At 43.0% G+C, this 27,570-nt stretch overlaps 1 protein-coding gene and 1 long non-coding RNA gene across 6 annotated transcripts in view; one reads left to right on the plus strand and one right to left on the minus strand.

The window, feature by feature from the left end:
* St6galnac3 (ST6 (alpha-N-acetyl-neuraminyl-2,3-beta-galactosyl-1,3)-N-acetylgalactosaminide alpha-2,6-sialyltransferase 3) overlaps positions 1-27,570 on the minus strand; it is a 510,855-nt gene that overhangs the window by 415,224 nt on the left and 68,061 nt on the right. The window contains exon 1 of one of the 4 annotated variants that reach the window (XM_013514534.1): positions 26,547-26,654. The exons of the other annotated variants lie outside the window; for them this stretch is intronic. The gene's annotated coding sequence lies outside the window, so the exon portion shown is untranslated. Of the gene's footprint in view, positions 1-26,546; positions 26,655-27,570 lie in introns of those variants that run through there. 4 annotated transcript variants of the gene reach the window in all.
* Positions 3,679-9,355, plus strand: LOC102022402. Of its 2 annotated transcripts, none has more exons than XR_001234119.1 (3): positions 3,679-3,711; positions 6,287-6,398; positions 6,990-9,355. It is a non-coding gene; the product is annotated as an uncharacterized LOC102022402 (long non-coding RNA). The 2 variants fall into 2 exon arrangements; XR_260973.2 differs by lacking the exon at positions 3,679-3,711 and adding an exon at positions 4,761-4,925.

Consider the following 27,570-nt stretch of genomic DNA (forward strand, 5'->3'; position numbering starts at 1 on the left):
GTAATTTATTTCAAAGTCATTTAGAATGCATAGATATTCTACAGAAAAGCATCCAAAACATGAAGAAGAAGATCAGAAGGGAAACTATAATTTCATAGGAACTACTGCCAGAACTAAAACTTTAACAATAGCAAGAGGTTGCAATGACACCATTCTGAGTCTTAAAAAACTCAGGCTTGAGGAAGTGGGAGGGGTGATAGGAAAGGATGGATATGCAGTTTCCTTGGAAACTAAATGATATTATTGTAGCAATAAGCCTCAGGAATCATTGTTTAGAGGGTGGAAATACACTCATCTGCTTAAAACTGGACAAGGGTAATTTAGAACCTAAATAATTGTGATCTCTAGGAGAATCCTCAGGGAACCCTAAAGACCACCATAGAATGGAGGTGCCATGCACAAGCTCATAAATCTGCAGAGGAACATGAGAAAGGCCCCCCATGAGGTTGCAGAAAGCAAAAAAACCACCAAAATGAGTTACATGTACAATTTCCAGGGCATGGATATAAATAGGCACCACCAGGCAGCTCACTCTCCCTCCCTCTTTGGTCCTTTCTCATGGCCTTAAGAAAACTCTTACTCCCAGATTAGTGTGTTTGCTGGGAGACTATTGCAATTTAGGTTGGAACAGCCCCCAATGGCTGAAGGGTTCAGATGGGGCGTGGGAAGGTGACTGGATCAAGGGCTACACGTACAGTGGAGCAGTCCTCATAGCTGAATGTGCTCTTGGGAGGGGAGGCCTGGTTGGGGACACAAGGGATGTGACATTGAAGTGTACATTCTTATCCCTGGCTCTTCTGCTCCTGCTCTGCTTTCCAGATGCCACAGGATGAGCAGTTGCCCTCTGCCGGGGCCCTTTTTAACATGCTGCCCTACAATCTTGTCTCCACCTCAGAGGCAGTTAAGCATGGATTGAAAATGTGAGCCAAAGTAAACCTCTGCTTCTTTGGTTGTTGGGTATCTTGTCACAAGGACAAGAAAGTGGCTAAGACAGAGACCTCTTTGATTTCCCTAGCCCAGCTCTATCACTGACTAGCCCTCTGAGCTTGACACCCACTTATCTTCCAGGATCTCACCAAGGAAACACACACACACACACACACACACACATTCCTCTTTCCTATCAGGATCGCAGAGAGAATTAAATAAAACAAGAAAAGCCTTCAGAATACTGCTTGGCTCATGGGGGAGGCACCTGTGTTGTCCTTTCTCTCCCCAGTGGTCAACGTGTGTATTGTGACCTGGAGGCTTCTTTCTCCCTAGGACAATCCAAATGAATAAGGAAGTGGAGTTAAAATCAACGGCAGAAGGTCTTTATAGAGAAACTTGCAAGTGTGGCACCTGGTCAAGTCAGACTGGGGATGTGTGGGCCTCGCTGCCACTCAGACACGTGAGAACAACTGTCCTAATGATATGAAGGCACAGGACAGCAAAGGAAGAGGGTCCTGTGTCAGAATAAGGGCCTGCTTGAATCAGGAAAGCCTGAAGGAGAACAGAGTATGAGAGTATTTCTCCTTAAGGGCCGGGACCATGTCTGCTCTGGTCCATCTCTATGACCCTAGTGCCAACACAATGCCTGGAACATGGTATGTGCTCCACAAAGGTCCTGCGGAAGGAATGCTAAGGGCAGCAGAGCGAGCCCAGAGCTGTGGGCAAAGCCATCCAGGTAGGGATCACGAACAAGGTGCAGGGCTCAGAGCAAACACACAAATAACTATGGGCAAAGCAAACCATGCTTTTCTTCCTTCAAGAATCCATGATATGTTCATACACACATTTTTGATATATTTCCTGAGTATCTACCTACTTTTTCCCAAAAATGTGCTTCAGAATAAAACAAAGAAAAGCTCTTGCTGCATGGAGCTTCCATTCTAGAGACATTCAGTTCAGTGACATTAGACAGCATCGGTGTCATCTCCCCCACAAGTTTGTCAGCTTTTCCCTGTCCTGGTCACCCTGGACTCCTCCGTGCTGCCCAGAGCGCCTTTGATACACAGGAAAAGCACAGTGAACATACTTTGGAATGTATTCAAAAAGTCAGAAGCAGAGAACAACACTGGCTTGGAGTAAGAAGTTGTGCACTCCTGATTTGGGTCTCAGCTTTGACACTCCCTGTAACCTTGGGCAAGTTGCTTTTCCTCTCAGATCCTCGGTTTCCTCATCTGTAAACTGGAGGTAGTGGTTTGGAGTTCACAGGGAGCATTAAAAGAGGTGCGGCCTTTAAAGCACTCAGCACAGAAGAGGTCATGGGTGGTCACTAAGTACCTGTTGTTCTCAAGACCACAATCACTATTATTCCTCATCAAAGACAGAAACACAGACGGCCATGTTCAGTACGACAGTGGGGGGGGGGGGGGTAAGAGCAAATATTCACCTGTGAAACACTTAACTCCAAATTAGTCAGTTCAGAACGCAAGGATGTTCCTTACTGACTATTGTGTCAAAGGCGCCCCCCACACTCAGACCAGCAGTCTACTCTGTACGATAGCGCATGCGTTGGTCAGCCACCCACCTCCTCTAGAGGGCGCCTGACTCCAAGCCTGTCCCTAACTGTGTCAGTTCCTACCAGTGGTCCTCACTATGGTTTGCTCCTCGTGACCATTCTAAAAAAGTCAATGTTGACTGTTACTTCCGTTTTTATTCCTGGGCAGTTTTTAAAGATTTAGACTCCTCTAGGATGTCTGTACGTTTCTTCACTCAGATTTGGTGACTAGGATGAGCTCACTTACCTACCCTGAGCAGAACGCATACCTCTGTTGGAGATACCTTTGGTTCACAAAAGGCGTGATCAGAAAGTTAACCACTACCAAAAAACTCTAAAAACAAGACAATTATAGAAGAGTATACATAAGTAATTATTAAGGTAAGTTACTTGAATGGGTACACAGAGAGAAAAGTGGCAAAAACAAGAAAGTAATACATAAATCAGTAGGTGTTTTACATGAAAGTATAAGTAATACCACATATATGTGTACACGTGTGTACATATTGCCATGAACTGAAGTTTCATAATCTATATAATATATTCAATAACATATATGTACATATGTAGTCATTACTTTTCCCATCCAAACATATATATAAAACATGTGCCTTCAACAAGATATTTAATATATATTTCAATAACATGTATGAATATATATATATATATATACACACACATATATTCATGCATGAAGTTATCCCTGAGTATGCACAGGTGGATACAGTAACCGGAAATTGGTTCCAGGACCTCACACAGACAATAAAACTCAGGAATGCTCAAAGTTCGTATATAAAATGATGTATTATTTGTATATAACCTATGCACCTCCTCCCATATATTTAAAATCATCTCCAGATGATGTTAATAATAACAAACACAATATAAATAGTATGTAAACAGCTGTCTTGATTTGTTGTCAAAACACAAGAACATATTGTTAGTGCATGTTCAATATAGACCCATTTAAAAAAACATTTTGGCTTCACAGTTGGTGGAATCAATGGATGCAGAACTCACAGATAGGGAGAGCTGATTGTACGACATTGTTTCACCGCCGCCACCAAAAAGCCGCTTCTAAAGTCAAATGCAGACATCAACAACAAAAAAGAGGACAATAGGGCTGAGGATTTAGCTCAGCAGCACAGCGCCTGCCTGGCAAGCGGGAGGTTGTGAGTTCGATTCCCGGTACCAGAAGAAAACCAAAAAAAAAAAGAGGACAGTAAGAGGTGAGGTTTTGTAATGTAGACAATTTTAAGTAGATAATAATGTAATGACATACCAAAGAATGAAATAAATGGAGAAATGTGGTTAAAATTATACAACATCTTCTCTAGATGAGTCCACAAAGAGTGAAAAGCTCCTAGATTCTCATTCTGTTAGCACAAGATTTGCAACAACCACTCCTTCATTGTCATTCCTTTCTATTCTTCACTGAACAGACGCCCCCAAAAGAACTGCGTTCTACACAGCGGCATCTGCAAACTCCATAACAGTCCTGACGCCTAGCCTTAGACACCACAGCCATAAATACATACTCTATTTCTCAAATGACAATTTTGCACATAGTAAAATAAGTGGTAAGTCAAAATTCAAATGACTAAAGTTGTTTTAGGTAATTCATAGGTTATAAAAAATAATGAGAAGTGAAAAAACTTATGAGGGTATTACAACACGCTCATTAAAATGAAAATCTATGTTACAACTTTATGTTCTTCAAATACCATACCAGACTGAAGGATCAACCAATATATCAATTTTCTATTCCTCAAAAAAAGCACTTTATGTGGTGTGAAAGCCTTATTTATTAATTTTAAGAAATACCTACTCTTTTAAACTAGAATCATCTCCAGTTTATATGACTATCAAACTTATTTTTAATCAGCAATTCATTTCAGTACCTAAAATGAAACCAATTGCAGAAGACCAATATATACTACACTCACACGTATGCACCTGCATAAACTGTACCCCGCCACACATATTTTAAGTGCAAGAGGGTAATCTAAAAGCAGAGAGATAATTATATCTCCAAAAAGGAAAGCAACTCTTGTAAAGTCACCATTATGAACAGTTTTACAACTAGCACTAAAAGATCTAGCACGTGCGTGAGAAATGATCATGCAATAAACTCAATCAGTCAGATATTAGTTTCATGGTGCAGAGAAGACTAAGTCTAGACTCATCTCCAAAAGAAAATGACCTTGGTCTTAGTCTGTTATTTTCTTTTCAGGGTAGCTGGAGAGCGCACAGTAGACATTCCGCATTTGGGTTTTGATTGGACAAGTGATTGCTGATAATCAGATGGCATGATTTACCTTTTGAAAGCCATGGAACAATTTCTAGAGAACACCAATAATGTAAATGATGACTAGAGCTCCCTATAGTGTAAATGCTTATTTCATTCAGTCTTCAAACCCTGGGTACAGAGAAAACAAATAGAGTAAGTTTGATACTGGACTCTCAATTTTTTATCAGCAGGGTTTGCTGCTAACGTAGGGTGATATTGGCCACATCAAATGAGAGATTCAGTGACCCTTCCAGGCATAAGAAATAGGCATTCTAATTCAAATTTCTGAGTGTTCGTGTCCTGCCATAGCATTAAAATAATCATGCAAATCTGCCTCCAGCTGGTCTCTGATTTGCATTCACTTTATCTGTTCAAAATGATTTATACATACTTGTACTCAATTCTAAATTCTAATCTTAACATTCAGAATTAGAAGAAGAGACATTTAAAATATTTGGACTAAATTTACAATATTAATAGGTAACAATTATTAACATTATAAGTGTGTGCCTAACACTAACCCTGGTTAATAAGCAAACATCCTACATGTGTGTTCTTTACAGAATAGAGTACTAACTGTATTTTTATGCTAATGTAAAGAAAAACCTGCTAACCCATGTGGCTATTACTTCCCTAACACTTGAACGGTACATAAAATAGAGCACATTGACTAAACACAAGAAGACAAAGAATATCATAACTAATCCTATGCCACTGAGAGAATAGAATACTCCCTATTCTACAGTTCTATTTAACTTTAGTGACTTGCTTAAAAATAATGGGAAAATTTACACTGTGGAAGCCCATAATGAGTTGAAGATCATTCAAGCAGAACAAAGAGCCATTAGCAGGTTGCCCACACTTTTGTAGAAGTAAAATATAAGCAACTAGAACTTTGCTTCCAGAAAAGCCACACTGGATTAGAGGAGCCAGCTTCTGGAGTCCACTCCTAGGAAAACCACCCATGCCTGCATAAATTTAGGCTTAAAGCTCAGTCAGTACTAACAATAACAACAATAATAATAGTTACTGTATTTTTAATATATAAAATAGAAATTATCTTTATTTTTTAAATGAGAAAACTTTAACTCTGAGAAGCAACTTGTCTACCATCATGCAACTGATACACAGCAAAGGCAAATTTAAACCCCAGAGTTACTAACAACACATGTATTCAACAAATACTCTCTGAACACCTACTATACGTTAGATACTTTTCTGGATACTGGGGAGCTATAACGAATAAAATCCAGCCCCTGGGCTCAATGAACTTGCATGAGTGTGGCTCTTAGCACTTTATAAATAACAAAACAATAAAATAAACCAAATGATCATGTGATAAAATGTATAATGACAAAAAAGAGCAAAACAAAAAATAAAATGTGAAACTAACAGAGGAGGGATTCCAGTTTTTTACAAGCTAGGCTTGAAATGATTCTCTAATAAGAAAATTGGTCACACTGGAAGAAAAGTGAGAGAACTATATAAATAAGTAATTTTTAAAAATTCTTTAGGCAGAGAAAACAAGGGAAGCAGGCCAGAGGAAAGAGCAAACTTGGCCAAAGGAGAAAAAGTAAGGAGGAAATTCTGGCTACAGCAGAGGAATGCAGGACAAACGGGTCAGAGGTAAGGATGAGGACATCATCTCACCATGGGCTTTGTAGGACATGGGAGAGTCTTTGGCTTGGGATCCGAGACACAAAAGTTCTGAGTAAAGATGCAAAGGACCTGAGTTGTGCTGTGAAAGGATCAGGATGATTAACATGTTGTGAAAGATTTAAAGAATAGATGCAAAAGTTGGTGGACCAGCGAGGAGAACGAGAAATCATACAAGCAGCAATGGTGGTAGCTCAGACCAGGATGGTAAAACTAAAGGTAGTGGAAATCCAGGGCTTGTGATTATATTGTGAAGAATTTGTTACATGTGTATGTGAGGGGTACAAACAGAAAGCAGGCGAGAATGACCTCAAGGAGTTTTACCTTAGGAAAGGAGGCCACTGGCTGAGAAGTAACCCGAAGGAAACCTATCAGGCCTAATTTGATGTAATAAATTAAAGCCACAAAGAGGCAAGAAATTCATTCAGGTCCAAAGGCCTCACGTCTGGGCAAGGACGGCTATGACTTGCAACTTGAGTGTGGTTGCTTCCTTTCTCACTGTACCATTAGGGCTCCCGAGCTGGTTCAACATTGGCTGAATTTTTCAAATTTTTCTTCCAGGACTCAAAGACAGAACATTTTCCTGAGAAATGACTCCTACCCTTGGGTCGAGTGAAGCCCTGTTACATCCATCTCCAACATCCAGTACAAGACCTCTCTTTCTCAAATGGCTTTCCCTGGTGGGGAAGCCATATATTTTTCTACTTCTTTACACTGTTTATTCTCCTGTGTAGTTTAGTTTCTTTAATTAATGTTTAATCTTCTTGTGTTTATGCCTCAAGGCAGAGCCTATGAAGGGCGCTGAGTTCAAAATCATAGCCTCATGATACTCCATAGGCTTCACATTAAATAGCCATGACAGTTCAAAGGAAAGACCAAAATCCTGCTCTCTGCTCAGACTACTGGGGATACAGGGCTAGTCTGTGCAGACCCTGGCTTCTAAATCCATCATTTTCTTTTTATTCTCCAACAGTTCTACAGCTAGATGACTGTTTCTGCTCCCTCTTTCCCAGGGAGGGACTGCATTCTGCGAGAAAATGGCTCCGTCACTCAAGAGTGATGAAATCAGTAGAGCAAAGGCTGGGCTAGAAATGATTACTTAGTGCCCGTGAGGAGACGCCAGTGGAGACTCCATACATAAGGACCTGAAAGGAAAGGAAAGGAGACTTTCTGCTGCTTACAGTATCTGAGGGAATCATCTGACAGCTTATTTATTAAATGCATTTCAATATTAATTCTCCTCTGTGCCAGAGCTGACCTTCAAAAATATTTACAGGGAGAAAGCAGGCATGGGAAGAAAACAGCACTTCAGCCCATTTTCTCCTGTACAGTTACATATGAAATCAGTTAAAATTAAATACTAGGCTAGGTAGCTGATCTTGTAAGATAGAGCCTAAATTAGATATCAAGATAAATTAGTACCCAATTAATTGAGATCCAAATTGTTTGTCTCTCTGTATACTTTGGAGAAGAATAGATCACAGGACCGTACAACAGCATAAAGAAGTGTTCAGCTCTTTCTCAAACCGGTTCTGAGTCTAAAATGTATTTTATCTTCTCAGTCCCATGAAATCATAGCTTCCTGATGAGAGCTGGTCTCCAGCCAGGCACCTAGTAAACGTACAATTACATGTAATATCCTATATGCACTCAGTCAAAGCTCGGGCTAAAGAAGCTCTCCCAAAGAGAAGAGTTTTTGTTTTTGTTTTTATAAATTTGTGGTAAATACTCAGAATACAAAAGTTACCATCTTAACCATTTTTAAGTGTACAGCTCAGTGGTGTTAAATACATTCATGTCACTGGGCAACCATCACCGCCTTCTACCTCCAGAACCCTGCTCACCTTGCAAAACTGGAATTCCATTCCCATTAGACAGTACCATCCCATTCTAAACCATGTAATTCCTAAGCAGGACATTTCGGTACCTGGAGATTTCTATTCTTTAAAGATATTATTGAAGTTTTATTCTTACATAGGAAAAAATTAGGACTAACTTCTCTGATGAGTTCACTTCACAATTAAACCTGGTTCGTGCATTACACCTAGGTAACTGTTATGTTGTTCCAGAAAGTCATGTTTAATCCTCACATAGCAATGCTGATGGGTGACCAGTCAATGAAGATAGCCTGCTATGAATGAGAAGTGGTAGGCAAAACTCTTTCATTAGTGGTTCTCTCAATCGGTTTTTACCATGACTTAGGATTAGAGCTGTTTCCCTGAGGATCGAGAAGACAAATACCCATGAAACCACATTTAAACTCTTTAAGGCACAAGGAGAAATGACTAGCCAAATATTTTTAATAAAAAAGTGACTGTGGTGTTCCAGAAATGTATCATAAGTCAAACTAAACCCTGACAGCACAATAGCTAACCAGCAGCAACCCTGAGACAGGTGGGTGGCGGGCTCTGGTCCTTATCCAGCAGCAAGCCTGCAAGAGGGCATGGGTGTTCTCTGGAGCATCTGCAGAAGATGAAGCTCTGTGTCAGTCTTTCTTGGTTTGGAGTCATTAGCTCTAGGGAGTGAGGATATTAGAAAACCTTTCAAGCCACAAACCACACATCTTAGGGAGATAGCTAATTAGAATTCACCCTAAACTGTGAAAGAATTAACAGACATTAAATAACCATTATTTATAATTGAAGCATCAAGTTACCCAAAAGAAAAAAAAAAAAAAGGGCAAAGCTCAGATTGCCTTGGTTAATGTTTAATTTAGAAAAATAAAAGAGTATGTAGTTCCCCAAATGACCAGTAACTTATGTTCCCAAAATTAGTAGCTTACAGACTATGTTTCTGAAATAGCAACACTAACACTATGATTAGAGCATTCATTCTTAAAGGAGTGCACATTTTACCCATATGTAGCCCAAGTAGAGCATATCTGGCCTGGCCTAAGTTCTGCAAGAATGGCCAAAGCAGAGTGGAGCTTACGAGAAAGAAAGATCTCTTCCTCCTTTTCATGGCAAAGCATTGACTTAGGAGTCTTTTCTTTTCTCTGAAGAAAAGCTGTGATTTCTTTTCCCTATTTTGTACTTCTCTCTCATCTTCTGGTACTTCTCTGCTAAGGATAGGGCACCTTCACATTGTCTTAATTTCATTTTTTCCCAACTGAGTTTCCACCATGGTCCAGGCCATCCCCAAAGTTCTATCTTAATGACAGCTGACTTCAGGGGATTCAAAGCAAATGGACGAAGCCAAGATATGGATGAAACAAGAGGTCATGTTCTCTGTGCTCCTCTAAAATAATAGCTCTGCAACACTTAGCCTCAAAAGGTGAAAAAATTATAAATAAAAATATGAAGACAGATCCTATCCAAAGGGCTAAAATGGTAAATACAATGAGATTATGCAGTGTAAAGGAGTCTAAAAAAAAGCACTCCCCAAAACCTCTTCCAGAGATGGCATAAACTGATTAGTCTCTTTGGAGACACTCTGATTATACATGTCCAGTCTTGAAATAATTTTTCAGTACAACACTGACCACTGACTACTAAGAACTGTATAAAGGAAGTACTCTGATAAAAAATGTGCATAAAGATGAATGGGTGCAAGTGTTTAAAATGTTATTTGCAATAGCTGGGGATGTAGCTCAGTGGCACAGTTCCTGCCTGGCAAGCACAAGGTCTTGAGTTTGATTCCTGGTACCAAGAAAAAAATGTTATTTGTATAAAAAAATCAGAAATATAAATATCCAAGAAGTGCAGATTATTATATAAACAATGGAACTCCCCTCTAATGGAATATGCAGGTACTATTAAATAGCATATTACAGAAAAATATTTATCTTCGTAGCTTGTGGTAAGTGAAAAAAATCATATACATGATTATATCATATATAATTTTATCATATATGTATAAAAATAAATAAAATACTAGAAAGATATTTGCAAAAGTGAGAAGAATGATTAACTCTGGGTTTTTCCTCCTTTGTGATTTTTTGTGTCTTTTAGGACTTCTGTACTAGCTTCTAAGTTAACCAGAACATTCTATAATTGCTTAGAATAGCTATTTTTAAAATTTAAAATTTAATACACAACACTAAAAGCAACAAGATCATAATAGCTCCACTAAAGAAATTCCAAGCGAGGGGAAGAGATAGAAGCTGTCACTTGCAAGCAGGCAGAGTTTGTAAGTCTGAATTGTAGCCTGCCTCTAGATGGTATTATTTGGGATAACATTACCCAAAACACACAGACACACATATACACACACACACACACACACACACACATGCACACACACACTAACCTCAACAAATAATGGATTAAGAATGAACCAAAGGCTGGGCGTGGTGGTGCACACCTGTAATCCCAGCACTTGGGAGGCTAAGGCAGGAGGATCATTGTGAGTTCAAGACCAGCCCGAACTGCATGGCGAGACTCTGTCTCAAAAAGACAAAACAAAAAAAAGAAAAAGAATGAACCGAAGAAATACAAAATTCATGAAAATGCATCCCTACAGTTCTGTCTTCCTACTTTTCCCAAAATATTTGTCTATTTGCTGTACTGCAAGAAATGCTGTGCATCTTATTGCCTTGGAACACTTAAAACCATGTAAACTGTTCTTAGGGAATGTTAAAAATTCATATCATTTACCCCTGAGAGACCACGGCAACATCCCTCCATCTCTCCAGATCGCACTAGACTATTCTGTGAGTCGAGGATTTTAATTTCTAACATGCAGCAGCAAAGCTCTATGCTCAGATCAATAAAAGGAAATGAGCCACTGTGGTTTGTCTGCTTTCAGCTATACACCCCCCCATACTTAGTCACAGCCTGGAGTGTATCAAAACTCCATTTGTAAATTAAACTAGCTTCTCTGATAGAAGAACACAGCTAAATTATGTGCAGTGCAAACCACACTCGTGGCTTGTTCTCAGAACCACAGATCTCTCTTTCTATGCCAGATTCCTGGCCAGCAAACAGATAAATAAGCCAGTAATAAACAGGGTTTTACAGAACCCAAAGCTTTATGTAGATTTTTTAAATAATTTCTTTTTAAAACTTTTTGTTCCCTCTCTCCAGCAACACAATTTATTACTACTTTCTGGACAAAAAAAAAAGGGTTGGGGATTGATGTCCACATTTTTTAAATCAAACATATTTTTGTTGCGGTGACACAAAACCAGCCTCGGCATTGACTAACATTTTAATTTCTCCTTCCTAATTTTTTACTCCTATTATTTTTGAAGTTACAATAGCAAATTCCTGAGTAGGCAATGCCCAATTACTATGGGCTTGATGTAATTATACAGTTTGAATACTGTTGTGTAAACAGCGCCGATGGATTAATTTTTTAATCCATCTGAATTGAGAATTGCATAACAAATCAAATGATCATGGGGCTCAGAAAACCTAGCCAATATGGAACCGAAGCTCAGGAGCCCTAAACAAAGAAATGCTCTCAAAGGACTACATGAAAGGCACACAAAATAGAAACAGATATTTTCAAACTCAGAATTATTCTTCTTTCTTATGCCACTGTTATAATCTCCTTTAACAGCCACCATCTGTTAAGAGTACTCTATACCGGATGTCACCTTGCTTCACAAGTTTCCTTTAGTTGGGTGGTCACACACTCTTTGGCCTGGAGAGTGACCTATCTGAGCTGTGTGTCACAAGTAGCCCCGCTCCTCCTTGGAGCAGGTTGCCCCCTACAGCCACATTTGCTGTCAGCACTGCCACAACATCAGCCAATTAGCGTACCAGTGAATGCAGATGGGTGAGTCTGGGGCACAGCACCAGGAAACCCACTTACCCACAGATAGAAGCCACACACTGCAACCTAGAAATGGTGACATTTCGGTTCTCCATCTGCTCTTATTGCTGTGCTGGATAGGAGGGTGAGAGTTTCTCCAAGACCCTAACAACTTCAACATTATGCCACAAACCTCAACAATATGTGAAACTGGCAAAGGACAGTGGGAGGGACTAAAGCTACGGGAGGGAGGCTTTGGGCTCTGGCACACTATACTAAGCGAGCATCTTAACAGTTTTTAACTTTGGCAGTTTACAAGCTTGTCCTGGTCATGGGACTCGTTTTTATAGTCAGCAACTACCTTTTAACTGTTATGGCAACATGAGGTAAATGAGCTCTGGACAGATGAATTGAGTACATTGGCTTGAATATTCACAGCAATCCTGAAATATAAAGGTTATTGTATTTCATCAAGTCTAAAATGCCACTGGGTGTAAGAAGTACGTTATTGTATGTACCCCAAGGAAAGAAAAAATACTACTAATGAAACTCTTGCTATTCACTGCAAGACACATTCAACCTTTAAAGATGTTAAAATATGAAGGAATAAACTGAGTCTTACAGTTTGTCGGGTATGGTACTGTCTTGAATTTTCATCCGAGGAAAGTGAGGCTCAAAAAAAGTAACTTATCCAAGAACACACACACAGAGAAACTGGCGAGGTCTTGAGATCTCATCTGGATCCCAAGGGTGCATCCTCCCACCTCCTAGAGTTCCCTAGGAGGCTTTGGGGAAGTGATCTATTGCAAGCACCAAACATTATGTACTTATTGATCACTGGATTCAGGGCTGTGCAAATCTCTCTGGAGACTCAGAAGAGGTGAGGCCAGGGTTCTTTCCTTCAAAGAACTTTGCAGCCATTCTATGATGCTATAAACATACCTAAGACTTGGATAACAAGTTTTAAAAGCATAGAATGAAGTGTTGTAATGTGGAGCCTAGACTAAAACACTATAGGCCTAAACAGTAGACGGGAATCAGTTTTGACGTCATCAAAGAAGGCTTCATTAAAGAGAAAAAACAATGAGAAGTAAAGAAGGCACCTAAGTGACGGCTTACGGCTTTGTGGCCCAAGGAAAGAATTAAGAATAATAAGTAGCACTGAGAAGTCTTCTGCTAGACTCCTCTCAGCTCTTCAGAACTCGGCACATGCGCTCCTGCCTCTGGGTCTAATCCCTTGCTGTTGCCCCTGCTGGGCAACACCTTGTCCAGACCTGGATCCAGTTATCTCCTCTGTGCTCGACACCACCTTCAAGACCACGTCCGCTGTGGAGTTCTATGCTGGGCACTCCTGCTCAGTGTTCCCGTAACACGCACCACTCTTCTGCTCCATAACTATTTGTCATCATTTACTGTTCATACTTATACATCCATTGGCCTGCCTATTCCACTGTTGCAGGAACTGTTCTGTTCTGTACCACTCTGCCTCCAGAGCTAACACATGACAGGAGCCCAGTAAGTTGGCTTGTAACAAGCATGGCTGCATATTCACAAGCCTTATCTTATTTAATCTTCAGTAGGACAAACTAAGTACTTCTCCCATTATTTGAAGTGAAGATACTGAGGCTTACAGAAGTTAATTAATGTATCCATATCCCAAAGCACACAAGGCAAAACTCCAGCCAGGTGTGCCCCACAACAACTCCTCCTTGCTAACTATTAGTTAGACCCTCCTGCTTATAGACAAAGATATTGAAGCAGGGATAGAATGGCTTTGTATGGTGCAAGAGGTTCACCTGGCTACTACAGACACTGGGCATGCAACAGACTGAAATTAAGCACTCACTGAGTGCCTGCCATGTGCCAGGCACAGGCCAACCATCTGCATGGGTTATCCTATGGTTCTCACAATCACTCCTGGTGTGGATTTATTAGCTCTACTTCATAGTGGGGAAATAAAGACACCAAGTAGCAAGACCACTCCCATGGCTGGTAAACAGCAAAGCCACTGGGGTGAGTCATAAGTTTGGGAACTACATGCTCACAATGACTTTTGGAAGACTTGGGAGCACACTTTTTAAAAAAATTTTTCCCCTGGCCGTACTCCCTAGTCTGAGTGTTGTATGTGGGCAATTGGCAATGATCAATGTCAATTTCCAGTAAGTTTTTCTTACCAACCCTGATCTACAGAGAATTTTTTTAACCAAAGCCTTATAATATTTAACTGAAACATTAATGGACACCATTAGAATTAAATAGCATCTAGGAAAAAACCGATCAATAGAAATGCAGAAAGCGTGCATTAGGTGATGGGTTACATGGAAATATTTTCAGACTGAGTCCAAAGCAAGGGTGGCCCTTCAAGGCAAATTATGTGGCTCATTGCTGGGGCAAGCCAGAGTTGTAAGAGCCAAATTACAGATCAGCACCTCGGTAAAATTGGATCTGACACCTCTTTCTCTGGGGGATTGGGAATTATCTTCCCAGCATGCACATTTGAGCATCAGCCCATCTGCAGTTTAAGTTTAGATCTCAATACTGGATGCAAAGAAATCCTTAGGCTGTGGTCAGGAGCAGAGAGAAAAACCTACAAAGGTTCCTCCATTAAATGAACGTTCACAGCGTCTGTTCCAGCCTCTAGGCAACCTGCCCTATGTTCTGGTAGCTCTAACCCCGAGGACTGAGGATGGTGCTGAAAAAGCAAGCAGAGAACAGTAAGGCATAGGGGCTGTAAACCTGGGTGCTGGCCCCACCTGACTGCTTGCTCATGAATTCTTTGACCTTGGACAAATTAAAGAATCTCTGAGTTACAAAGAATCTTGAAGGTTTGTGAGTCCAGCCACTTTACTGATGTTTGAAGCCCTTTCATAGCATGACTGCAGAGTGACAATCCAACTTACACTTTACACTCAAGTGATAAAAAAGTCATTACTTCTATTCCTTCTCCAGTGTGCTGTCACTTCTGAGAACCTTGGAGAAGGAATTGTTGTTGCCCAAGATTTGAGGTGGAAAAAAACCTGATGTCTGAAAGGCAACCAGCTCTTTCATTAAGCATATTTGTGATACATAACAATTACATTCAGCTTGGTGAACTGGTTTATGTGTATAGCACATCTTCATCGTTTTTCCTCTCTCTTTTCTCTTCCTCAACTCCTTGCCTAGATCTCCTTCCAATCTCCAGAGTTTACTTTCTAGTTTGCTGCCATCGCTTTTATTTTGCTCTTTAAATTATTTACATTTTTTCCCTCATATTAGAAAAAACTATGTGATACTTAACTTTCTGTGCCTCATTTATTTCATTTAGCATACGGTCTCAGGTTCCGACTGTTTTCCTACAAATGGGCGGCTAGTCCTTCAGGATTCAGGAAAGATCACTAGCCCACCTGTATCGAAAGGGTTCCTAATTATTAATCAAGGGTAAGTGGTTGTGTAAGGCTCCCAATTAAAAATTAGAAGATGAATCCTTCCAGAAGTGGCTTGCCCAGAGAATGAAAAGAGAACTCTTCAAATGTTAAAACTTTAAAACAATGTTTTCCATACGCCAAGCTGACATACTGTATAGAGTAAAAGGTATCTGAAGGATGTGACTCACATGGAGACAAATAAAATGCAATGATTCCATAGCAGAACTGGAAGTGTGACTGTGGACCAGTAAAGCTTGTGGATGGTTATCAGGCTGCAAAGGGGCGGGGGTTTGCACTAGCCTCTAAATCAACTTGCTCCTTAAGCACACTGCTGGCTTTCATAGACTGTGCACATGTATGTGTGTGTGCACGTGCTCATGCATACGTGTGTTCACACACCATTTCCTCAATGAAAGAAGTAGTATAGTGGCTTACTCCCTAGAGCAAGCCTCTTGCCTTGGCATAGACAGTAATAAACAGCTCACTGCTAGTAACAAAGCGGGTGTTTCCTGTCATATCACTGGCTCTAGTGACCCTATGACCCTTCTTTCTTCATTCTGTGAAGGGCCAACCCCTCAGAAGCACCCAGAATGGGTACAGCCCCTGTCACATTCAGAAGCAGCTGCATGGCCTCACTAAGTACTGCATAGCTGTCTAGAAGTCCCAGGCCTCCAACAATTCAGACATGTGCCCCAGCCAGCCCCGACACTGCTGCGCAAACCTCTGCTGGCAACATACCTCAGCACTCGGTCCCTGCCTCCAACCCTCTCAGCGCTCCAGTCAACTGCCTCGGCTTTAACCTTCCCGCTCAGTCACCAACCATTTCCTGCCACTCTTCAACCCCAAGAACGATCAGTTATTCCCTAGATACAGTGCATATTTCCATCCATTTCTGTTTTAACTCACATTGCTTCTCCACTTGAAACACTCCTTCCCTTCCATCCGTGGGACCCATCCTTTACTGCCAGTTCACATAATGCTTCCTCTGGAAGTTTCACAAAACTGTCACAGGAGGAACCGCACGTCAGATCCTCATCCTTAACAGGGCAGGCGGGGGAGCGGTACAGCACAGCTGTGCCTCCAATCCCTTTCCACGAAATAGGAGTAATAACAATACTTCCTTTGTGGGGTTGATGGGGAAATTACATTCATTGATCTATGTAAAGCATGTGCGTAGCCCTTGACATATAAAAAGTATTCTGAAAATTACTGCATTCCCAAAACACTTGCTATAGATACTATATCTCTGGGAATGTGGTTTCTCCTATGTATTATAAGCTTTTGAAAGGCAGACCTATCATGGGCCTCACTGATCCCTTCACCTTTAAGCCCAGGACAGAATCTATGTGCAAAATGCACAAATAAAACTGTGTCATCAATGTGTAATGACTCAGACAGGTGGAGCTGGGAACTGACTGACTCCTGGGGCTGCCCATGGCTCCAGTGGCATTCAGAAAAGGACTCTAGGCCCAGTCACTATCCTAAGCCACCTTAACTTCACAGCCATGACCTTTAACTCTACTCTCCGTCCCCTGGAAAGTGCCTGTGCTTTCCCACCTCTACTTTTGTCTGTGAAACTGGGGAAAGAAAGTTGTCTCCCTCTCAGTCACGACTCACACCCTGCTCCAACCACACAGGAGCCTGGCACAGGGGAGAGAACCCGAGCCAGGCAGCAGAGGGCCTTGGTAGAGTTCCTTACTCAGGACAAACTCCCGAACACCACCATTTCTTCTTAAGTAAAATGTGGATACTACTTCCATCCAGTCCTGAAGGAAACAAGCCCACCACTCAGGAGTGTGTAGTTTATACTACAAAGCACTAAGTAAATATTAAGAGCTATTATTAGATGTTAGTAAAAGCTACTAACTACCAAGTACTTACTTACTGACAGGCACTAGGCTAAGTGCTTTGTACTTTAACTTCTTTAATCCTATAACCAGTGAGGTAGCCACGATTGCCTCCTTCAGTAATTAAGGTAACTGTTATCAAGAGGGGCTGATCCTGCCTGGCTAAAGTTAAAAATGGAAGAGGAAGGAGAAGGAAAAGGAGAAGAAGAGCAGCAGCAGCAGCAGCAGCAGCAGCAGCAGCAGCAAAAACACCAAGAGGAAGAGAGGGATAAAGTACCTTTTAAGATACTGGAGTTGCCCTAACCTTCCCGCCCAGGTTGCAAGGATGCAGGGGCAGCCCCCTCGATGCTGTGGTCCTGCTGTCCAGACTAACCCACATAAAAGTGCCTCAGTGTCAGTGGGCTCTGTCTCCTGGCTTCAGAGTCCTAGGCGAGAGAAGTTAATTGGCCCGTGGGAGTGCAGCTGCACTGCACATTTATGAAAAGGAGGAACTATTCAGCAGGCCAGCAAGGCATTGCTCAGCCTGTGATATCCCCACCTTACACGGTGATGACTTTGACCCATGTTTTGCCCAAGGTTCTGTGTCTTGTCACCGGCAGATGCGGGTGTCAACCCAAGGCTGATAGTAAAGCAAAGACTTAGAAGCTCCCCACTACACTGCTTACTTTCCAATAAAATGACCCCATAAATATTTTCACTAAGTTGTCAAGATTTTACAAGCCTCCCACCTTTAGGAACTACAGGAGCCATCTGTTGAATTGCTATGAGCCAGCCTCTGCACCCACCCCAGGATCAGAATCCCACCTCCTCCACTTACTAAGAACGTGCTTTGACCAGCTTGTTAAACTTTTGGGATTCTTTGTTTTGAGTTAATATATTTAAGGGATTTCAAACCATGCCTGGAGCAAAAGACTTGAAACAGCCAACATAATCCTAAAGAACTACACTGAAGAAATAACACTACTCAATTCCAAAACTTACCACAATATTCAAATCAGCTCAGTACTGATAAATGAACAGACACAGTTCAGTGTAACAGAACAGAGGCCTGGAACAGCCACACACAAACAAAGTCAACAGACTTTTGACAAAAGAACAAAAGCAACACATGCAGAAATGATCATCTTTTCCACAAAAGATGCTCAAACAATCGGACACACTTATGCAAAAAAAAAAAAAAAAAAAAAAAGAATCTAAATACAGACTTTCTGTCTCACAAAAATTAGTTCTATCTGGGTCAGAGACATAAATGTAAAATGCAACTATAAAATTTTAGAAGAGAACAAAGGAGAAAATCTAGGTGACTTTTTTAAGCTCGCTGTGCTAATAGATAGACTGTCACGCTCACGTCTTTCCACAGTGATAGAATTTATTGAATGTCAATAGACTCACAACCTACATCAGTTTTTTTGCCTTTACTTCAGTGCGTATTTTCCATTTCCTCGGTAACCAAAGCAATCACATTCTTTGTTCAATTCCAACCTTAATCACTACTATCTTAACGCCCAATTATCTTAACATCAAATTACACATCGCACTTCGAACAATTGCATTAGGTTGCAGAAAGTGGCAAAGAGTCAGAAGTCTGTAAGAGTTGATGAGTTAATGCAAATGCAGCATTCCTGCAGAGGGTTAGATACTGGGCCAGTGACCCAGTCCTAGACTTGTGTGGAGACCCAGAGGCAGACAGTCTGTATGGCAACAGCAAAGTGGGCAGCATCTGGGCAGACAGGATGACACTTAATTGAGTCCAGGGCGTTTGTCTCCTACCCATCTCCAGGACAGCAGCTGCGATGAGTAGACCAAAGAGGGCTGTGATGAAGTAACACCTCAGTGCATCATGCTGAGGCTAAGGTGTGTCCTTCTTGATGTCTTAGAAGAGACGATTGCATTGGTTGTTGGTCTAATGTGTCTAATGAGCTCACAGGTGGCAAGTTTTTATTAGCACAAATAAGTCATTTTTCAGTCTGCGCCTTGTGGCGGTAAGGGGGAGACAGGGTGATTGTTTGTCTATACAAACAAGATGCTGAGTTATCTACCTGAGCATTGTACCCAAAACGGACTAACTCAGGGCAAACTGCAGCTCTGTACAGGGACCTGAGACTTTGAGATATTTTAGGTATGGTACCAAACCATGACACAGGAAAGAAAATATTAGGCTGGACATTATTCAAATTAAGGACTCCTGTCCTGCAAGCAGTGCTGTTAAAAAAATAAAAACGAAAAGCCACAGACTGGGGGAAAATATTTGCAAGCGCATATCCGATAAAGGACTTGTGTCTAAAGAACTCGTAAAACACAATAAACAAAATCAGAAATGAACAAAAGACCCAACCAGAGACCTCACCAGAGAAGATATATAGATGGCAAATAAGCATATGAAGGATGCTGAGCACCATTTGTCATTAGGGAATTTCAAAATAAAAGCTAGATACTGCAACATAACTATGGGAATGGCAAAAGTCCAGAAAACTGAAAATGTCAGTTGCTAGCAAAGAAATGGAGCACAGAGAAGCTCTCATTCTCATGCAAAGTGGTAAGCCCACCTTGGAAAGCCATAAAACAGTTGCATACAAAGCATTTGTACCCCTCTGTAATTATCCAGCTAACTTGAGGACTAAAATCCACACAAAAGCCTGCTGCAAATGTTATACCCGCTTTATTCAGAATCAATGAAAGTGGGAAGCAACCAAGATCTCCTCAAATAGGTGAACAGATAAACAAGCCAAGACACGTACATAAAATGGAACATTCTTCAGCCCCAAAGAACTACCAAGCCATGAAAAGACCTCGTAGTGCCAGAAAGTAAGAAAGCATCCTCAAACAAAACCCCATGATGATGGGGACATGTCAGGGGGACACGGGAACCAACTGAAAGGCCTCCCAGCGGTCAAAACTGGAACACAATAAACAAAATAAAACAGTGTTTGATTAGAACCTAAAGTATAGAATAAATCTCCATCAACTCACACCAGTAGAAATAAAGAATTGGGCCAATGTGATAGTGTACGCCTATAATCCCAGCACTTGGGAGGCTGAGGCAAGAGGATTGCCGAGAGTTTGAGGCCAGCCTGGGCTACACATGAGTTCAAAGCTAGCCAGAATTACAAAGTGAAACCCTATCTCAAAAAAGCGAAAGAAAGAAAAAGAAAGAAAGAAAGAAAGAGAGAGAGAGAGAGAGAGAGAGAGAGAGAGAGAGAGAGAGAGAGAGAGAGAGGGAGAGAAAGAAAGAAAGAAAGAAAGAAAGAAAGAAAGAAAGAAAGAAAGAAAGAAAGAAAGAAAAAGAGAGGAAGAAAGAATTGACTAAATAAACAAGGGTGAAGAGACAAATGTACCATACAGAAGAGTTAGAGAGATTTTATAATTTGTGTAGTTGCTCTCCCCTCAAATATGGACCAACATGGCAACTTTGGTCCAAGAGTGTGGCACAGAAGGGACTGAGACGTGGAGACGGGGATTTTGATGGTCACTACCTTGGCCCGTGAGGGAGATGAAAGCCAGCAATGACGAGGCGTGCTGATAGCACACGCCCTTGATAGGATGAGATAAGAATGACAGTTTATCTCTGTAATCCTCCTTGCGAAAATCTATAACCCAGTCTAATCATGAGAAAGACTTAGCCAAATTCCCATTCAGAAAAATTCTACAAACTATCTCCTCAAAACTGTCAAGCTATTAAAAAAAACAAAAAACAAAAAACAAAAAAACAATACCACAGGGAAGTTTGAGCAACTGTCACTGCCAGGAGAATCCTAAGGAGATACAACTAATGGGATGAAGGAAATACCCTGGCTGGAACTCTGGAACAGAACAAGGACACTAGATCCCTGGAAATCTGAATCAAGTCCACAAATCTGAATTTAAAGTATTATTAATAAAATTAATAATAATGCATCCGTGTTGGTTCTCTAACTGTGCTATACTAATGTAAGATGTTAATAATAGAGGAAACTGCAGGAACTCTGCTGTGTCCTCAGCTTTTCTGTAAGTCAAAAATTATTTGGAAAACATTTTATTATAAGAGGCAAACAAAAACCCTGCCCGGAAAATAGTTCTTCTACAAATTCTTAGCTAGTCACCTTGGTGGTGGTGACGCTCATGATTCAAGGAAGCAAGGAAAGAATAAAAGACTTGCAAAGCGAGTGCTGTGTTTTCCTGTGGGGATTTCAGCGCAGAGGTCCAGCAGAGACTCGGTCACTGTACTAGTCACCGCGCAGCAGCCGCCCTCGAGCCCGTGGGGACCATCATGGCAATTTTGGTGCCAGATTCTTGTACAAGAGGGGATCGGCTAGGGCAGAACAGCACGGCCAGCAGCTCTGTGGATTAACCCTGGTGCCTTTCCAGGAAAGAGGGTGCTTCCCATTTTTGCAGATAAAGGAAAGGTCACCTCACACATCCTTGAAGACAAAAGAATTTAGAAGAGCTGACAATTAAAAAAAACATGGTAGAAAATGTTAAGATTTCAGCTGAGAGATGCTTTGTAATCAGAAGGAACTCCTGACCGAGGATCAAGAACTCACCCCACACCCGGCTGCCCGACGACCTAGCACCCAGAGGTGCAGGTGCTGGTTTTGTTAAACAGGCACGATTCACTGAGAGAGGTAATAGGCTTGCATTCCTCTGGCCTGAAATCTTAAATGCTGTCTTCCTGGGGAATGTTCTTGTCAGGCTCCTCACAGGGCACTCTCCAGCTCCCCCTGAGCAACGAGCGTCGGCAGAGGGGTCGCCCTTTCCCACCAGACCTCATCGCCAACCTGCGATCGCCACATGTGGGCCAGCATGGTCGGGAGAAGGAGCGGGGCAGAGTGGGTGGGCAGCAGGTGGAAGGTGGGTGCTCCTGCAAGCGCAAAGGGCCCTGGGCGACAGTCACATTTCATTCATGGAACAAGAATGAGCCGGGACTGTGTTTCATTTACTACAGGAGTTTGCAGGCATTAACCCTAGCCCGGCTGGGTTGAAGAGCGAGTTCTGTTCATAACATCTTAAAAGGGATCCTTGAGACAGAGTAGCGTCTCACAGGCGGAGTGCTTCAGGAACCTCCGGGAAGACACAGCCCCAGTTTTTCCAGTACTGTCGCATTAAGAGTGACGAGAGTGCCCCCTTGTGGAAGACACAGGACGCTGCGTGCAGGGTGCAAACAAAAGCCTGAGCCGTGCACCACCGGTGAGCACAGGCTCCTCCACTCCTGCTGTTGTTCTCCTTCCCCGTCATCATGGCAGTGGTGTCCAGTTGCTCACCCTCACCAGCCCAAGCTCATCCCCACAGGAATGAACAGCCCCGCTTTCAGCTGGGCCGGTCCCGGCTGCGCTTCACTTCCGACCCGTCAGCCTGGGGTTGTAACTCATCCTCATCACTGAAGGCCGTCATGACTGCAGGACACGGGGCTGTACCTGATCACCATGCACAAGGACCAGGCCAGCTCTGGATGCCAGGAAGGAAGGGCTCAAAGAACCCAAAACAGCAAAGAAGAAAGAGCTGCCACTTCTCTGTCAAGGGGACTCACCTTTGGACACAAAAAAGGGACTGGTTCCTGAAACCCAGCCTCCCAGAGCACATGTCCGCCAAAGGAAAGTGAAAGGTGAGGAGCCTCAGAGGCACTGGCCTGACAGACATAGCTAAGTGTTCCCTGTCTGGGTCACCACTGCAGAAGAGAAAACTGTGTCACTCACACGAAGCCATGCTTCACGTTTCAAAAGTTAGCGACACGGGAAAAGCTGCATCCGTGGCAAAACCAGAAGTCTGACTTGGGAGGGCAGGAAGTGAGCTCCTTTGCCTGAACTCATCCTAGGTGATACTGATGAGCAGGGAATATGGGCTAGGCCTGGTTGGAACCCCCTCCCCAGAGGGACCTGTGAGATGGACGCAGCCATGTGTATAATTGGCGTGCATAGACAGGTGAGGTCTGCAGCTGGAAGTTCTGTCTCCCAGGGGCTCACAGGAGCTGGAAAAGAAGCCATGGAGTACCTGCCTTAGTTAAGTGTGTTGTGCAGCAAAAAAGAAAGCCAGGGGAAAGAACATTACCAGCGCCCTTCAAGAACAGGCAACTTCATCAGACATGCAGCAGTAGCCAGCAGAAACATACTCACAAAGATATTCAGGTAAGGATGTTCTATCATTTTCCACCAATCAGAGAGGCAAAATGAAAAATTAGACATAGCAACACATCGGTTCCGGAAGATAGGAGAAAAGAGACGCCCAAGTCTACTACTAAGGAGAGTATATAAAAACAGTCTTCCCATTTCTGGAGACCAGATGTATCCAATACCTTAAAAAATGTGCATATCTTAAAACATGGTAATTCCCTTCTGGGGATTCTGAAATAAGACTTGGACAACTTCTTCCAACATGAATATCCTTTTTCCAAAACTCTGTGAATGATCGTATAGTAGGAGTTAAACTTTTGGCTCCAGATAAATAAGAAAATGAAAAAGAATTCAACAGCCAAAAAGCATCTAAGAATTAGGACAAGTGTCAGTGGATTCTTCCAATCTTTTCTCCACTTTTCCAATGGGACCAGCCTACAGCTAATCCCATTCCTGGAAACCTCTGCCCCAAAATGATTTGCCAGGCTTCTAGCTAGTCTCAGATGATCAGCATCATACACAAGCAGTTCATTTCCAATGTAAATGTTTACACTCTGCAGGGGTTGTTTGTTTTTGCCAGACAGCCAAAGTCAACACCCTCTGTGTGTGTAATGTCTCAGCCTCAGCCTCAGGGGTCACACAAATGCTTCCCAGTAACTATTCCCAAAGCTCTGTGGGTATCTCACAGGCTAAGAAAGAGTCCACCTCAGTGCTTCATGAACAAGCCTGACCTTTCACCTAAAGAATGCACACGAGACAGACGTCATGGATAGAACACATTTAGAAGTTCGCTGGATAGAACATATTTAGAAGTTGCTTTGCTGTGATATTTCCTCCACTCCCTCAATAACCTGGACAGTAATGAGCCATTAAGGTGGCGGGAGGGGGGGGCTTCCAAGCTCTTCTAGAATAGATCAGCAGTGTCCTTGGCAAAGCAAAAAGCTAGAAGCTCAAGTAAACACCGAAGACATGACAATGACAAAAAGACATGAATAATAAATGCCTTCCAAACTATGATCTTCCTGGGAGACTTTATTTACATACTCAGCCACTTTTTGCTCTTCCTCTGGCTCTCAAAGAGGATCTAATCCCTGTGACAATTTTTCACTCAGAGACAGACAAAGGAATCCATGGTGGGCAGGGAAATATTGTTCTATGAGTCAGGTACAGTATGCCTCATAAATCACCACAAATATAAATTTCTGCTGTGAGTAGCAAGGCAGAAAGAGCCCAGCGGTGGGAGTCAGGAGCCCTGGACTCCTGCCCAGCTCTGCAGCCGAACCTCAGTTGTTTTCCTGAGTTTTGGATTCCTTCTCTGTGTAGATAATGTCTAGATCCCCACCGAGGGCCCCACGGGTGTATTATGGCCTCATGCATGTGTCAGAGCGCTCCAAGCTCCAACCACATTCTCTCAGCCTTCGTCACGTGGGAGACACTGGACAGGCCTCCAACTGCAGCGCATCTCTCTGGCAGAGGCTCCCTGGTGGGTAGAGCCCTTGCCCCATCCCAGCGGGCACCTGTGTCACACTCTCGCAGATGCCACCAGGTGTCCACAAGCATCGCAGGCTTGAAATCCATTTCCTACCAGCTTCCATACCCCACCCCACCCCAGCCCGTCCCAGGCTTAGCTGGGAACATCACCTAAGCTAGGGGCACTGGAAACCTTACCTCTCATTCTGCTTTGGGGGGAACTCAAACTAAAAGAGGGGTAGAATGTCTTTCGAGCAGGGTCTAAGTCCTTTCACGTGGCCCATCTTTATATCTGTAATCTGTCCTCACGGTGTAGAAAAGAGACAGCATTCTTCAGGGCTGACCCTGGGGTAAACTTGTGAGGGTGAGACGTGAGACGGCCTAATTTTAACCTCTTCCTCACCTCTCTTGATGGCTCCTCCTGACTCCCAGCGCTGCTCACCACAGAACCACAGATGAAGGCAAAGCAGCCGACCTGTATCCACCTCTCCCATCAGACTTGGGGGCCACTTTCCCGCTTCCTCAGTTTCCCACTGAGTCTGCTGCAGACTTTCCCATGTCTACAGGGGCCCCAGTTCCCCCAATGCCAGGCTGTAAAGCAGGCCAAGGAGGAGCTTGGGCTGCAGATTTGGGGTGTAGCCACACCCCTGCGGCATCCAAGCAGCTGAAATATCAAGACTTACTCCCTGCTTATAACAATGGCGCTGACCGCTGAGCTCCACAGATAGCCAGGCAGCCCTGGACTTGGAAGACGGGGTTTGACCACAGCCAGCATCTGAAATCGCCACCTCCTGGCCTCCAGCCTGCCGCACACGCAGGCCATCACTAGACCATGCCTGGAGATGTCTCTGCACCTCCCACAGGTACTCTCATCGTCATCATCACAGAGTAAAGCAGCCAGTGTGCACTGCTTACTGATCTCCACACCCACGCATCACACGGTGGCTCCGTGTCCCACAAGCCACGCTCACAGGGAACCTGCCTGACACCATGCAGCCGGAAACCAGAGCCACCCACGGAAAACCGAAAATCACAGAGGGAAAGATGTGAGGAAGTGAGAATATGCAAAACTTCATGGAGATCCCAAGGCAGAGATGTAAGTGGTCAAAAGGAAAAGGCAATCAGGAGGGACTGAGACAGGGTGGAAGCCAGGCCCACTTGTAGATTTCCACCTCCAAAAGAATAACGTCTCCGATTTATTGCAGTGGGCCTTACGCGACACCGTTAAGGAAGAGAGTAAGCGAGAACAAAGGAGAAAAGGTTAAAGAGGAAAGTTGAAGTTAACTTGAAAGAATTGTGCCTTTCACACCAAAGCAGCCGGTGTGAAAGCCAGCCCACCAGGGTGGTGATTGATGAGGACGCCCTTACAGGAAACATAAAGAGGCTCTTAAATGGCGACTGTAAAAGAACCATGTGGGATCTGCAGAGCTGTAAGATCTTCGAGATAATCCAGCCCGGCCTCCTCCTTGTGCAGAGAAGGAAATGCAGTGTGTGCCACACCACCAGCACACTGGAGGGCAGAGTCACCTAACTCCTGCGGCACCACCCCACTCCTAGGAAGAACAAACTCGGGCTGGCCCCACCCCCTCGGGACAGCCCTCTCCTTAGGAATCTCACCTTATCACTCCGGAAATGTCGCCCAACACAGCAGAGGACTCCTTGAACTAAGTGACGATCTGGCAATCTCACACCCAAAGGAAATGAAACCAGTGTGTCAGAAAGCCAGCCCCACTCCTGTGTTTATCAAAGCAGCTTGGGTATCCCTGGACACTGAGTAGATAGAAAGCATGCCCTAAGCACACAAGAGGACGTTACTCAAAGAAGAAAGAAATCCTACCATTTGCACCAAGCGAATGAACCTGGAGGGTAAGTACATAAGGCGATCAGTAGGTTACTCAGCATGGCCCCGGTGGTCACGTCACAATATGTTAACGTGGTGAACGTCTCATTGTACTCCGTACATGCACACTACTTTTAGTTTGCCAGTTACACCTCAATAAAAAAGGAGGGGATCCTAAAGTTGCTCCTTTGCTTACAACCAACTTAAACACGAGTAGCAAGTAGCAGGCTCCCTGGGAATGCACCCTTCCCCACCGCATGAGAGACGGTGGCCTTCATGTGTGAGCCTGGCCTTCTGGGCAGACTGAGACCAGCCACGAGCTGCTCCCTGTACTTGGCTGAATGGCGTATAAAGGTAAAACCCTGGGTGCTGCTTTGCTTTGCTTCCCCTCTCTGTCTCCTCCCTCCCTCCCTTCTTTCCTTCCTTCCTGCAGTACTGAGCATTGAGTACCCTTTGCACTGAGCTATATTCCCACTCTTTTTTTTCTTTCTGAGACAGTCTTGCTAAGTTTCCTGGGCCGGGCTTCAACTTGTGACCCTCTTGCCGTAGCTGCTCGGAGTCCTGGGATCACAGGTGTGTATCATCATGCCCAGCTCCTATCTGTCTTTCAAATAGCAATGATTTGATCACTATTCTGGCACACAAAAACAAAAAGGACTCAGGTCCTAGGGCTCCACTCGCAACAACAACCACCAGAAAAAAAAAAAAAAAAAAAAAAAAATCAAAAAATAAAAAAAAAAAGAAAGAACCAGCCTACAAGAGCAGACTGGGTTGGAGTCATTTCCTAAGAGTTCTAAATGC

The sequence above is a fragment of the Chinchilla lanigera genome, unplaced genomic scaffold, assembly GCF_000276665.1.
Source record: "Chinchilla lanigera isolate Chin_1 unplaced genomic scaffold, ChiLan1.0 scaffold00022, whole genome shotgun sequence".
Classification (NCBI taxonomy): domain Eukaryota; kingdom Metazoa; phylum Chordata; class Mammalia; order Rodentia; family Chinchillidae; genus Chinchilla; species Chinchilla lanigera.